Source organism: Pyxicephalus adspersus, chromosome 4 (genome assembly GCF_032062135.1).
Source record: "Pyxicephalus adspersus chromosome 4, UCB_Pads_2.0, whole genome shotgun sequence".
Lineage (NCBI taxonomy): Eukaryota > Metazoa > Chordata > Amphibia > Anura > Pyxicephalidae > Pyxicephalus > Pyxicephalus adspersus.
The window spans coordinates 5226385-5240719 of record NC_092861.1 but is presented as its reverse complement, the minus strand read 5'-3'; the positions used below and the strand labels follow the sequence as shown (position 1 = coordinate 5240719).

General features: G+C 40.4%; 3 non-coding genes across 3 annotated transcripts; 1 reads left to right on the top strand and 2 right to left on the bottom strand.

Annotated features, from left to right (window-relative positions):
• Nucleotides 1-4089: 4089 nt before the first annotated feature.
• On the bottom strand, nucleotides 4090-4161 carry TRNAT-CGU (transfer RNA threonine (anticodon CGU)). The gene has a single exon. It is a non-coding gene; the product is annotated as a tRNA-Thr (tRNA).
• Nucleotides 4162-5672: 1511 nt separating this feature from the next.
• Nucleotides 5673-5744, top strand: TRNAT-CGU (transfer RNA threonine (anticodon CGU)). The gene has a single exon. It is a non-coding gene; the product is annotated as a tRNA-Thr (tRNA).
• Nucleotides 5745-8391: 2647 nt separating this feature from the next.
• On the bottom strand, nucleotides 8392-8539 carry LOC140330197 (U12 minor spliceosomal RNA). The gene has a single exon (XR_011920667.1). It is a non-coding gene; the product is annotated as a U12 minor spliceosomal RNA (small nuclear RNA).
• Between the last annotated feature and the right edge of the window lie 5796 nt (nucleotides 8540-14335).

Here is a 14335-nt window from a genome sequence, read left to right as displayed (position 1 = left end):
AGGGGTATGGAGGCTCATCAGATCTCTGTTAGAAAAAAAGGAAAAAAAACAAAAAGAATATGCAAATTTCCAGAAATGTATTCACAAATTTACCAGTCTGACAAATTGGAAAGATTGGGTTAAAACCCAAACCCGGTATTTTTTTCCCAAAAAAGCTATGCAGGAGCCCAAAGATAAACTTAAATGCTACAAAGATTTAAACACTCAATTTCAGCATTCAGCAAATTTAACTGATGTGCTTGAATTTGAAATATGATTGAATTTGCATTGATATGCAAGAACATATACGCAACTTAAAAGTTAAAATCAGCAATGAAATAAAACAAAAAGGAAAACAAATTGTCCACAATTCCAAAGTGGAAAAAATAGAAAACGATGAAAAGTGTTCTTGTTTTTTTCTATAAAAAAGTAACTGATGCAAAACAAATAATCTCCCACCTAAACAATTCCACTACACAAACAAAAGTGCTTAAAGAGGCACATAAGTTTTATGTGTAGTTATTTTACAGTAAAAATATAGATCTTACCGTTACAACAGATTGTTTGGGTGCCCTAGATCCTAAATTGGAGATCAACGACCACCCGGGGCTAGTTGATACAATTTCTGAAAAAGAAATATATGATGCAATTAAAAATTCAAACAAAAATTAATTTCCAAGAAATGATGGGCTACCCATTGAATTTTATGTCACCTTCTGGGATTTGATAAAAACTGAACTGGTTGCTATTTTTCAGCTGGCGCACGGCAAAAACAAACTGCCAAAATTATGGTCTATAGGAGCAGTGACACTGCTGCCAAAAAAAGGTAACTTAAATAACCTAGAGAACTGGAGGCCAATCACTCTGGCAAATACAGACTACATGGTTTACGCCAAGTGCCTGGTAAGACGCCTTAAAAAAATATTGAGCAAAATTGTGCATGAAGGTCAATCCTGTGGAGTGCTAGGGAGGAGCACCCATGACAATTTAAACTTGGTAAACTTCTGGTACCTGCAGGAAAGAGGGCAGAAGATCGCCCTTCTATCCCTGGATTTTGCAAAGGTTTTTCATAGGGTATTGCATAAGTTTCTGTGGCTGGTCTTAAAAAAAAAAAAATGAATCTACATGATGCTTTCTTTAACAATCTGTCATTTCTCTATAGTAAAGAGTCCAGCTAGTTGCTGGTTAATGGACATCTATCAGAAGCTGTCACACTGAAATCTGGAGTGAAGCAGGGTTGCCCGCTGTCCCCACTTTTTGTTTGTGCCCTGGAACCACTGCTAGCTCTTATTTAAAAAGACAAACTGGTAAGAGTGGTACCTCTTCCAGGAAGTAGTGGGAGTGCAGCAAAGTGGCTGCATATATGGATGATGTGGTGGTGATATGCGCTACAGACCCAGCGGTCAATTGAGTATTTTTGCTAACCAATATCTTCTTTGCCGAGTCTGGCTTTAAGCTGACCAGCTCTAGATGCCAGTGCCCAATGCAGTCCTTGCTCCATCTCAGGGCCCACCGCCTCCTCCTCCTGCTGTAAATGATGCTGCCACCTGCCCAGTACCAAACTCTAGATGCCAGATACTAATGCCGTCCACACTTTGTTCCAGAGCCCACCGCCTCCTCCTCCCAGTACCCAGCTCTAGATGCCAGACTAGACTTCAGCTCAACAGGGTTCTCTTTCCCCACTGATTTCTCCAAGCCAAAACCCTTTCATGTGGTTTTGCTACATAGTAGGTAGGGACAGATTGGAATCTCGCTCATCCATTCATGTCTCCAATAGCTACTGCCTCTGCACTGTCCACATAGGTGATGGCCTTAAATTGTAATGCCCTCCTTGCTCCGCCTCAGTGCCCACCGCCTCCTCCTCCCATTACCCAGCTCTAGATGCCAGACTAGACTCTAGATCAACAGGGTCTTCTTTCCCCGCTGATTCCTCCAAGCCCAATCCCTTTCATTTGGTTTTGCTACATAGTAGGTAGGGGCAGATTGGAATCTCATTCATTCATTCATATCTTTAATAGTTACAGCTTCTACGCTGTCCATATAGGTGATGGCCGCAACCTCTAATTCCGTCCTTGCTGCGTCTCAGGGCCCACTGCCTCCTCCTCATGCTGTTATTGCTGCCTCCTGCCCAGTACCCAGCTCTAGATGCCAGTTACCAATGCTGTCCCCGCTCCGTCTCAGAGCCTCTTCCTGCTCTTCCTATACTTCCGATGAGCCAGCTGATTCCAGTGGATGGCATTTTTAACCCTGTAGCGCAGGTCGAAGCGTAAGTGGAAGTGCATGTCAATCACATACAATTGGTGCAAATCTGCCAGTGTGGCCCTTTAGAAATTCCCTTCTATGATGTCCCAGTGCACATTAGGAATGGGGTACTCTAGCAATTTACCAGCTTTGAATCTGACATGAAGATAGATCACTGTTAGATTGATAGATAGATAGATAGATAGATAGTGTGTTACATACACGCAGCCAGAGGCAGGGTCCCCTCCCTGAATGCGTACACAGTATCACACTTGTACTGAGAGACAGACACACAGGTGCAGTGTATACTGCAGTATATAGTTTGTATACTGTGCTGCATATTACAAGCGTCACCACTGAAGGAAAGTGCCGCGTACAACACACACAGTGCACTTGCATTTTTGGTGTCAACCCCCCAATAAAAAAAATCCACTTACCTATACATATTTACACTTTGTGAAGCATATTAGCTACAAGGTAAAAAAAGGTAATGCTTGGCTACATGCCCCACTCAAATTGCTGGCAGCAGCACGGGTAACTTTGGTGGCAGAAGGAGGAAAGGCTGCGGAGGAACAAATATCTGGTGATATGCAACATGTTCATGTCTGATGGATTCAAAGCTGGTGAAGTGCTAGAGTACCCCATTCCTAATATGCACTGGGACATCAGGAGTAGGCGGTGGGCCCTGAGACAGAGCAAGGACGGTATTAGAGGTTGAGGCCATCACCTGTATGGACAGTGTAGAAGCTGTAGCTATTGGAGACATGAATGAATGAATGAGATTCCAATCTGTCCCTACCTACTATGTAACAAAACCGCATGAAAGGGAACGGGCTTGGCGGAATCAATGGGGCAAAAAGACCCTAATGAGCTTGAGTCTAGTCTAGCATCAAGAGCTGGGTACTGGGCAGTGGGCAGGTGGCAGCAGTAAGAGCAGGCGGAGTAACACAGCCATCCACACTACGTCTCAGGGCCTGTCGCCTCCTTCTCATGCTATTACTGCTGATGCCTGCCCACTGCCCAGTACCCAGCTCTAGTTGCCAGACTAGACTCAGGCTCAACAGGGTCTTCTTTCCCTGCTGATTCCGCCAACCCTGTTCCGTTTCATGTTCAAGGTTATCCTAGTATTCTACTGGGGTATGGCGGGTCATGCAAGACGTTAGTGACAGGCCTTTGCCGCGCACCTCATGTCAGGCATCACACTGAAGGACTGTATGTATTTATTTGCGAGTGTGTTGGGGGGAATTGTAATGTAGTGTTTTATGCGCTGTGTCACAATTCTATGTATGAATGTACCCTGATTGTATTACTTTTGTTTTCGTGATGAATAAAATTTACTTATTCAATCAAAAAAGGTGATCACAGAACACATTGAAGCATTTTGCAAACTGTGGAGGAAATCTTGTGCTCCATGGAACCCTGTGTTGGGAATGGCTGATCTATAGTATTTTCCTTCACTTCCATCTGGGCCAACAGCTATTGTGCAAGAATAAGGGATTGTGCTGGAGAATTGACTCTGGAATAGTCAAATTTTCCAGGCAGATCAAAGCATATTACTGGTGGCACAATATCTTTTTTGGAAATGAAAAACACTGCAACTACAATGTCCAAGGACTGGTAAGCTTCAATGTATTAAACATTTGGTTTAGATTTTTCAATGCAAATATTTTTACTCATAGCATAACTTCATTGCGCTATGTCCACTGCATTTGTAACCAGACTATATAAGTCTCATTATTTATTGTGCTGTATTTCTTTATATTGATTTTTTTTATTTTTTGTATATAATGTGTAGTGTTCTTTTTAACTTACAATGGTTTTTTGTTCAAATCTAAACTAATAGCAGGAGGAACATCAATGGTCACCCAAAGGCACAGATGGGGATTGAACCCATGATCTTTGGTTTACGAGACCAACGCCTTACCACTTGGCCACTATGCCATCTGTAAGCTTGACTGTAGGGGGATCATGTGATTCGAAAGATGATAGGGAAAATTCTGTTCACAGTCTTTAAAACCAGAAGCATTTTGAGTTTTGCTATGGATCCCATCAGCTTTACACATCCAGGCAGAAGAGAAAACAAGGGGTTGCAAATCATCATCTCGATGTCATGTTCGTATTATGAATGGTCCCAGGTGAACAAAGGTGAGACATTCAAATATGGTTGCTTGCTAGTGCTCAATAATTGTAAAATAATGCGTTACATTTTGAAAATTCTTCAATTTGCTCTTCATGTTTTATTATGAAGGTTTTGTAGCAGGAAATTAAGGCTTTGTCTCTGGCCTCTTTTTTTCTACAGATCTCTCTGCAAAGGTGGAAAACAGTCAATGGTTGGTCAGACATAGAGCTTTCCCATCAGCAGAAAACATATTTGCTGATTGAAATGCTAATGGTCTGCTCCAGTAGTGTAGACCCTTTTAATATATCAAAAAGAGTGGTTCTCGGCAACCTGGGCCAAGGCCTACTTGTTGCAGTGGCATGGTGTTCTGTGGTCCTGGGCGAACTTCAATAAATGAGCCCAATGTGTAGTAGCCATACAAACCCAACAGAAGAAAGATGTATATCGGAAAGCCCACATAATGCACAGAGCATCCTGCTAAAGCCAGTTTACATAGTTGACAAAGAAAGTTTCCATGCATGTGGCGCCTTGGCCAGGTGAAACGTCTTATTCTTGTAAACCAAAGATCATGGGTTCAATCCCCACGTGTGCTATATGGTGACATTCCATGCTCAATTTTATGTTTAAATCTCCCACTAATTACTGTTTGTTTTCCTTAACTGACAAAATAACTTTATTTAGCAAATGTAATTTGTAATTATCAGCACCAGTGGTCTGTTATTTAGCAATGACATGCACCATGACACGTGAACATGATCATGACTTGCATTAACATGAACATGCAAGCTTGCTTAGGAAGGTTTGAAACCAGCAATGGGTATTACCCATGAATCAGTGTCAATCTCAGAACTTTGTTGGTCCCAGGTGAACCAAGGTGATTACAGAACCGGAACACACTGAAGCATTTTGCAAATTATGGAGGAAATTTTGTGTTCCATGGAACTCTGGTTGGGAATGGCTGCTCTATAGTATTCCCTTCCCTCATGGTAACCAGCCTGGAAATTGTGCATGGTAATTGTCCTGAATTTTTTTGTATGAAACATGGAGCAAATTGAAGAATTTTAAAAATATAAAACATTACTCTACAAATATGGAGCACTAGCAAGACACCATATCTGGATGTATAACCTTTTGTTCACCTGGGACCATTCATATTATGAACATGACATGGAGATGATAGAGTGCGGCCCCTTGTTTTCTCTTCTACCTGGATGTGTAAAGCTGATGGGATCCATAGTGAAACTCAAAATGCTTCTGATTTTAAAGACTGTGTTCAGAAATCTTAATATCATTCTTTGAATTGCATGATAATCCCACAGTTAAGCTCACAGTAGGCGCAGTGGCCAAGTGGTAAGGCGTTGGTCTCGTAAACCAAAGATCATGGGTTCAATCCCCATCTGTGCCTTTACTCGACTAGTCATCTTCCTTCTGCTATCAGTTAAGATTTAAAAAAAAGCCATTGTAAATGTATAGTAACACTACACATTGTATGCAACCTGTATTTAATGTATGGCACTGCATAATTTGTTGGCACTATATAAATCCTTTTTATTACTTATAATAATAATAATTATAAAAATTCATTAATTCTTTACTGGATCACCAAAGTACTCATATGATGGGATATTTTCCCAAGTCCTGATAAATTGTTAAAACATAAATTCATCATTTAACTGCAAGTCCAAAGCCTTGCTGCTTTATGAGACCAAGAGCTTACCACTTGGCCATTGCAGCTGAACAGTCTTTACAATGGTTGCCGAGATCCACTCCTTTTCAATATATAAAAGACCCAACAGACCAAGCAGACCATCAGCCTTGCAATCAGCAAATATGTTTTCTGCTGATGGGAAAGCTCTATGTCTGACTTCATAATTCATAATACATGAATAGCAAATTGAAGAATTTTCAAAATTTCAATATTTAAAACTCAACACTTATGGATCACTAGCAAGAAACCATATCTGAATGTGTCACCTTTGTTCACCTGGGACCATTCATATCACACACATGACATGGAGATTATGGTGTGTAGCCCTTTGTTTTCTCTTCTGCCTGGTTTGCTTCTGCTACTTAATATCCTTCTTCAAATTGCATGATAAACCTACAGTAACACTTACAGAAGGCACAGTAGCCAAGTGGTAAGGCGTTATTCTCATAAACCAAAGATTGTGAGTTTAATCCCCATCTGCGCCTTTGGGTGACCTTTCATGTTGCTCCTCTTATCAGTTTAGATTTCAACACAAAACCATCATAAGTTTTCATAAACACTATACATTGTATGCATCTATCACCCTGACCATTGATGACAATGTTACCTGTTGCACTGCCATTGCTAAAAAACAAATAACATAGACCAAATAAAGTAAATTGTCCATTTCATGTCATTCACAGTAAATTCAGAGGAAGTGGTGGGACATTTCTCTAAAGAATTAGCATGGAATGCCACCATAAAGCACAGGTGGACAATGAGGTAAGGTTACTGCACACTGTGCTGATTTACAGAAGTTATCCAAGATTGCAGAAAATAGACCATTATGGATGAACCAAGGTGATCCAACAACCCTGGAATGGGTTTCTTCATCATCATGGGCTCAATCCCCATCTGTGCTTTGCTTTTATATCTTTCATGATGCTGCCATGGCGGTCTGCTAAAAGTAAATTACAAGTTTGGAACCTATAACACATAAAGATGGTTGGAAGGTATCTTTATGTTTCTTCTCTATCACTAATAGATTGTCATGGTCCTTTCCCTGACTAAGGTTAGAGGATCTGTGAGACAAGCTGCACGTGAGGTTATCTGACTGTCTCCTTGTTTCTGTGTTGTTGTTTGTAATGACCGCACCCTTGTATCAGGTGCAGCTGATGGTCATTACTGCTCCTCTATTTAGTCTGGCCCCACACTTCATGCTATGCGGTTGATATTCACTTCTGGGATGTGAAGAGCTGGTGTGCTATCCTCTCCAGAGGTCCTGCTACTCTATTTGCCTATTGAGATAAGTTGAACTTCTTTTGGTGTTTTGTTGTTACTAGGCCTCAGGGAGACATTGGTTCTTTCATCAGGGAAGGAACCAGTAGTCTGAAGCCCAGTCACTACTCCTAGGGTTATGCAGGGTTACTAGGGCCTGGGTTCCAGTGTATGAGTATTCCCACCATCAGGGGATGTTTATACTGTCAGGAGTCAGGGCTAGGTTAGGGTGTCTGTAGGGGGTGACCATTTTCTTTTCCCTAGCCATTGAAGGCCTAGTCCCTTGTATTTATCTTTCTGTTTTCCTCTCCTCCCTGTTATCTGTGACATAGATAAAATATGAAAAATCCTGCTTTTGTCAATTTTATTTTCTCTATCCTTATACCATAGTCCCCCCTATGTATATCATGATGCAGTGAAGGGAAAAAGTATAGCACACTGGACAAAGGGTAGGGCATTGGTCTTGTAAACTAAAGATCATGGGTTTGACATAAAGAGGGTAGAAAACTGATAAATTAATTGAGACCTGGAGATGTTGTGGTTTTCTGTTTCTAGATCCACATATGTTCTTTCTGTAGGAAGATCTTCTGCATGTCCTCCCAAAGGGCTGAATTTCCCTCAAGGCCACCTAGTGCATCATGATCAGCAGGGGACGCTATTACAAACACCTCCATGTGGAATTGGAACATGCTACTGCTGGCTGACAAGGTCTACAGTAACAGCATGCGCAAAGTAAAAGTGATTATACTGAGCTCATATACAGTGCAGAGATCTGAGCCGGGTATCACATGTACTGAAGGCATTGCACTTCTCTTCTCTCTCTCTAATAGTATTCCTTTGTTCTCATTTAACTATGAGCATTGTGCACATTTTAGTGATCCTATAACAAACAATTTAGTGATGGTAAATAATTCTCTGTACATAAATCCAAACACAAACCACTAGGAGTTGCAATAGCCCTACTGTAAAGAGAAAAGTAAATTGCTTCTGACCCTACACAGAGTGAAATGTTTCAACTGATGGGTCTCAATTACTGGACATACCCAGGTAAAACAAACTTTAGTCTATTTTTTACTTGTCATAGGTAGAAGCAGATCTCAGCACCAGAAGGTCCTGCAAAGTAAGCAGATCCTCCACAGGGAGACCTATACTCCTTCAAAAATTCTTCTCACAATGGATGAGGAACCAGGCATCACCCCAGTTCATTATTTTCCTTACTCATTAGTTTAAGGCATACATGGTAATGATGTCCAAAATGACCCCCTTGTGATACACCTTTACACAAGTTAGTGAGAGGAAATATATCCATAATCATAATTTAAACTATTTGTCTTTTTGTAGATAGTAAAGAACATTAGAAAAACATTTATTTGATTTTTATATTGTTTTTTAAAGTTATTAATTATTAGCTTTAATATTTATTAATTATTAGCTTTGGTGCAATGCATGATGGTCCTTACATTGAAGCCCCGCCCCAGTCCATGGCTTTCACCGCTCAGAATCGACATTACGGTTTAAATAGAAGTTCCAAATATATCATTAGATCCAGCTTTACCCATTTTTATTAATTGTTGGTTAAAATGTTTGTTTTTACCCATTTTTTATCAAGAAAACAGCTCCTTTTTTGTTTTACACCAAAACATAAGCAAATAATTAGCACTAGTGAAATGCATGATGGTCCCCACAATGAAGCCTCTCGACCACACCTTACACTGGTCAGAGTGGGAATTGCAGCTTACAAGCTCTACAAGTTCCTGGATACACTTTAAACCCATTACACATTTCAGATCCTGAACTGGAACTTCAAACTTTTCATGTGAATTGCAATCCCCTGAACATGGTTTGGCCACCAAAATTCATAGAGTGGCTGGGTAAGGGGGCCTCTGGGAACATGTACCAAGTCAAATATTGCTTCCGGGACTGACCTCATGTAATGACAGTGTATCCAGGGCTTTTGTAGAGCAACTGCTTGAAAAGTGTAATTTCCACTCTGACCGGTGTGAACTGAAAATTTCAGTTTGAAAACCATCATGCATTTCACTAAAATCTATCATTTGCATATGTTTTCTACTTAAATTTGTACTCATTTCCATAGCTAGTTTTTCTAAAAATTGAAACAAAAATGTGAGTAATAACTTATACAATAGCAATACACAGATAGTTTAAATATTCATTTTGAGCTTCTTGTGAACTGTAATTCCAGGCCAAGGGGAGCCGAGGATTACCAATTCTTTCAAAATCGTCGCCAAGAGTAGATTGGTGAACCTGAAGGAGCTGGTGGAAATCATTCTTGTCAAAAGACTTGAGGTTAAACTTGAATATATTTTGTTTCTCCAAGAAAGGAAAGGTAATGAATTTTTTTTGACCTTCACAAATCAGTTGGTGTGCAATGCCTTTTATGATAAAGTTGCTAAAAATCTTGATAAGCAGGAATTATGTGGTCTGGAATTCGTGCCTCCATGTACCGGGGGAGAGATTGCAGTATCGATAACAGTGCACAACCCATACATACAGCCAGAGGATATCTTGTTCTACTTAAATCGCATCTGCTACAAGGTCAGATTTGTGATGAGGGATACAAACCAGTATGGAATTTGGAACGGTAAATTTATTTTTAAAGTCATTCTAAAACCAGATCCGAAAAACTCTGGTGGTGTTTTTCACCCCCCATCTGTCATTTTGCTAGGGCGAGACAGGGTATTTGTACACTACAAAGGGATGCCTAGATATTGCAGACAATGCAAAGAGTATTGGCACACGGCAGAGGATTGCCCAAATAAAGAGATTAAAACTTGCAGGAAGTGTGGGCAGAAGGGCCATCTATCCAAAGACTGCCAGAATGAAATAATATGTAATAGTTGTGGAGATGCCGGGCATTCCTTTAGAGAATGCAGTGTAAGAAAATCATATGCTCAAGCTGTCAGAAACTCACCTGAATTTGTTGTTGCAGCTGAATACCCACAAGCAGAAGGGAGCAGATTGTGTCAAGTGGAGGAGACCCAGATGCCGGTAGCTGCGGAGACGGCCCGGCAAGATCTGCCTGTCTAGGATGGAGGGGCGGGTATGCCGGTGCCGCCGACGGGCGAGGTCAAACAGGTCAATGACTCCAGCATGGGTCTTCTGTTTGGTCAGGTGACAATATGAACTCTGCAAAAGGGGTAGGAATCCTTCTCAAAGGTAACAATGTACACAAGTCATTTTGTTCCTGGAAGAGCCTTGTTGGCAAAAATGAAGTGTGATGGGACTGACCTAGATGTGCTGAATGTATATGCTCCTGTTGAAAAGCGGGATGGGGAGGAATTCCTAAACATCGTTCAGTTGTTTCTCACTGGTTTATCACCGGTAATACAGGGTACAAAAAGGCCCGGCTCCAAATCCCGCAGGCAAGACAAAACATCCTTGCAATTAAAATACCTGATTGATGATTTTGAACTGTATGATGTTTGGAGAGTTTGCCATCATGAGAATCAAGGATACACATGGAAAAATGCTCTCTCTAAGTTTTGAATTGATTACATCTTTGTCAGCAAAACAATAAAAGTCATTTACATACAAGCTCTACTCACCTTGTTCTCAGATCAGAGTGGTGGTTGCATAAATCACCATACCCGGGAGTCCTAGTGGTAAAGGTGTGTGGAGACTGAACATTTCCATCCTAGAAAACAAGGAAAGAATATACAAAATATAACACACAAATTTCTAAATATGCCAGTTTAAGTGAATGGTGGGACTGGGTCAAAATCCAAACAAAAGGTGTTCAGGAAGCTAGGGCAAAATTAAAATGATATAAGGACCTCAATGCCCAGCTGCAAACTTTTACCAAATTCCAGCAGTTGGGGATAGACCTACAGGAACAAAAACACAATCTGAAAATTCAAATAAATAATGCAATCACACAGAAAGGGAAACAGATAATCCACAATTCAAAAGTTAAAAAAATTGAAAATGATAACAAGTGCTCCCGCTTCTTTTTCAAAAATGTTATTAGCAATAAACAACGGATCACACAAATAGTGCAACAACAGCTACAGGAATGCTTAAGGAACCTCAAAAATTCTATTCTCACCTTTTTAACAAAAAAGATATAGAGCTCACCTTTACATCGGAGTGTCTGGAGGCACTAGGACTTAAGCTGGAGGCCAGTGATCACCAGGGGCTGGTGGATGTAATACCGGAAAGAGAAATATAAGTGCAATCAAAAGTTTTAGCAAGAATAAGTCCCCAGGGAAAGACTGGTTCCCAATAGAATGTTATGTGAAGTTTTGGGATGTGATAAAGAATGAATTTGCTGTTGTCTTACAGTTGGCGGCTGGCAGAAATATCTTGCCAAAGAACTGGTTGGGTGGTGTGGTGTCTCTGCTCCCAAAAAAGGGTAATTTGACCATGTTGGAGAACTGGAGGCCTACCAGCAAGAGAGGGGCCAAATGATCGCCCTCTTGTCCCTGGACGTTGCCAAGGCTTTTGACAGTGTCATGAATATTTGTGGAAAGTTTTGAAAAGTATGGATTTATCTGATATATTTATTCAAACGTTGTCGTCTCTTTACACTGATGTGACCAGGCAATGGTGCTGGTTAATGGACACTTGTTGGAGGTTGTTTTTTTAAGATCTGGCATCAAACAGAGTTGCCTGTTGTCTGGAACCACTGCTGACCCCAATCAGGAATGACAAATTGGTAAGAGGGGTCTCTCTTCCGGGGTGGGGGTATTGGGAGCGCAGCGAAGGTGGTTGCATATATGGAAAAGTTGTAGCAATATGTACTACAGAGTCTGCTGTTGATAGGGTGTTTTTGCAAACTAACATGTTTTGCGTTGGTTTGGGATTTAAACTAAATGCAAACAAGTGTGAATGTTTGGTCATTGCCAACTGGCAAAAAAAGGAACTAAAGACATCAACAAAAGAGTCTATCAAAATATTGGGAGTTCACGTTAACCAATACAACAATTGAGACACCAGCTGGGAAATAATTAAAAATAAAACTTTTCAAAAAATTTATTTTTGGAAGGCCAAATTCTGATTGCAAAAGCTGTGCTACTACCTTTGATGCTCCGTCACGTCTACGAGGAAATAACTCCAGTATCTAATTTCAGTGAGCTAAAATCCAAGAGCATATAAAAAAACATAATTATGCAATATCCAACCAATGAGCTCAAAGATATTTCCTTGCAAAGTGCCCATGAGTGCGTGCCTACAAGGGCATTTCGGTATAGGAGAGGTATAGTGCCAAATGTCCCAGAGCCGGATGTGGAAGCGATGAATCAGTCCTACCTTTTGTGTAGAATTGTCCATATACTGGGAGCTTGTGGAAACAAATGCAGCAGCTTAATAAACTTGTGATGGGTGCAAAAATACTGGACCATCAGGTAGTGTTATATGATGATTTGTATGATATGCTGCCAGAAAAAAGGAACATTTTCTGGATAGTAGTAAATTGTATCAAATTGGCACTTTGGAAGGTCAGAAATATCTACCTGTATAAACAGATCAGATTTCCACAACTGAGTGTATCAAATATGCGCTAAGCAAGATCTCTGAATACTATTTGCTGGAATGCAAACACCTAGGGAAACCCAGGGCACGAAGTGGTTGGTTTGTTTATATGTGGAATACAATACTTACCTTGTCAAAACAATTATTGTACAAACTTCAGCAGAAAGGGCTCTAAGGGAAAAGATACTTACTTGTGTATTGTTTTCTTCTGAGGCTAAGATTCCATGTCCAGGCCTGGAATTTAAACGGAGTTACTTGAATCAGCTGATAGATTATTGCCTAACCTGATCCAACTAATAAGAATGGTGCATACCTTGTTGTATTGGTCCTTTTTCCTGCGAGGCAAAAAAGGGGATGGAAGTAAATTATTACATTACCTGTATCAGCATATGGAAACTTGTACTCATGTAGAAATAACAAGATTTTGTATAAACTGTAGGTGTCTATTACAAAATAGGTGTGTTTATTTAAAATATCCGCAACTGCTCTGTTTCAGGTGCTAAAATGACCAATATGTATGCCTGATTAGTATACTTCCGGTGTTAAATGATTCAATATTAGTTCTGTACACTGTTTTACTTATCCTGCATGTTGAGGTTAATTTGTGCATTCACCTACAGTGTTATATTCATCTCTGTGTACACCTAGTACCACGACGTTCTGTATGTTCAACCTATCTGAGATACTGTTATTTGTTACCTATGTACAGATTTCATATACTGGCTAATGTATTGACTTGTTATACCTTACTACCATACTTACCTATATGAGCAATATAGTCTGTAAATTTCTGCCTACTTGTGTATCAGCATATTGTACTATGTTAGTATATATATCTTGTTGCTCAGATCTATACTTACTATGTGATTATTTGCAGCACTGCAAAGTTTTTGCTTTCCTTCTCTATACTATCTGAAATTAGTATTTACTTCTTGTGTTTGAGTATGCAAAAAGATTCATGTATACCTATTTGTAATAGGTTACTGTATACTTACCTGTTGGGTGTGTGTGTGAGCATTTATTAAGGAACATGTATACTCACCCATAAGCTATCTGTATACTGTAAGTATTGTGTTATTGTACACTTTACCTGCGTGTTTAACATCAAATAAGGAATATGTGTACTTACCTGGAATATGCGACTCTATTATACTTATTTATATTTTGTGAATTTGTGTGCCACTTTTTTGATGGAGGGTGCTATTCCCTAATGAGATAGCTCTGAAGTCTTGGGGAGTACTTTGGCCTTTTACGGTCAAGTACTTTCCCTTACTGGGCGTCTCTCTTCGAGAGAGCTCCCAGCCTAGTATCTGATGGGATTGGCCTTTTGGCCAAGATCATGCCTTGGGGAGTTGGGATCCTCCTCAGAGGAATGCTTCAAGCAAGCCCTCCCCTGCTTGCTGGCACATGTTCCAGGCTAGTAAACCAGCCAGGGACACAGGCTTAAGCCCACCAATGCTTTTCCTCAGAGTGGCGCTACTCAAGCCGGGCCAGAGCGGACTGGCGTTTGGAAGCGGGGACATGCAAAACAGACAGATGCT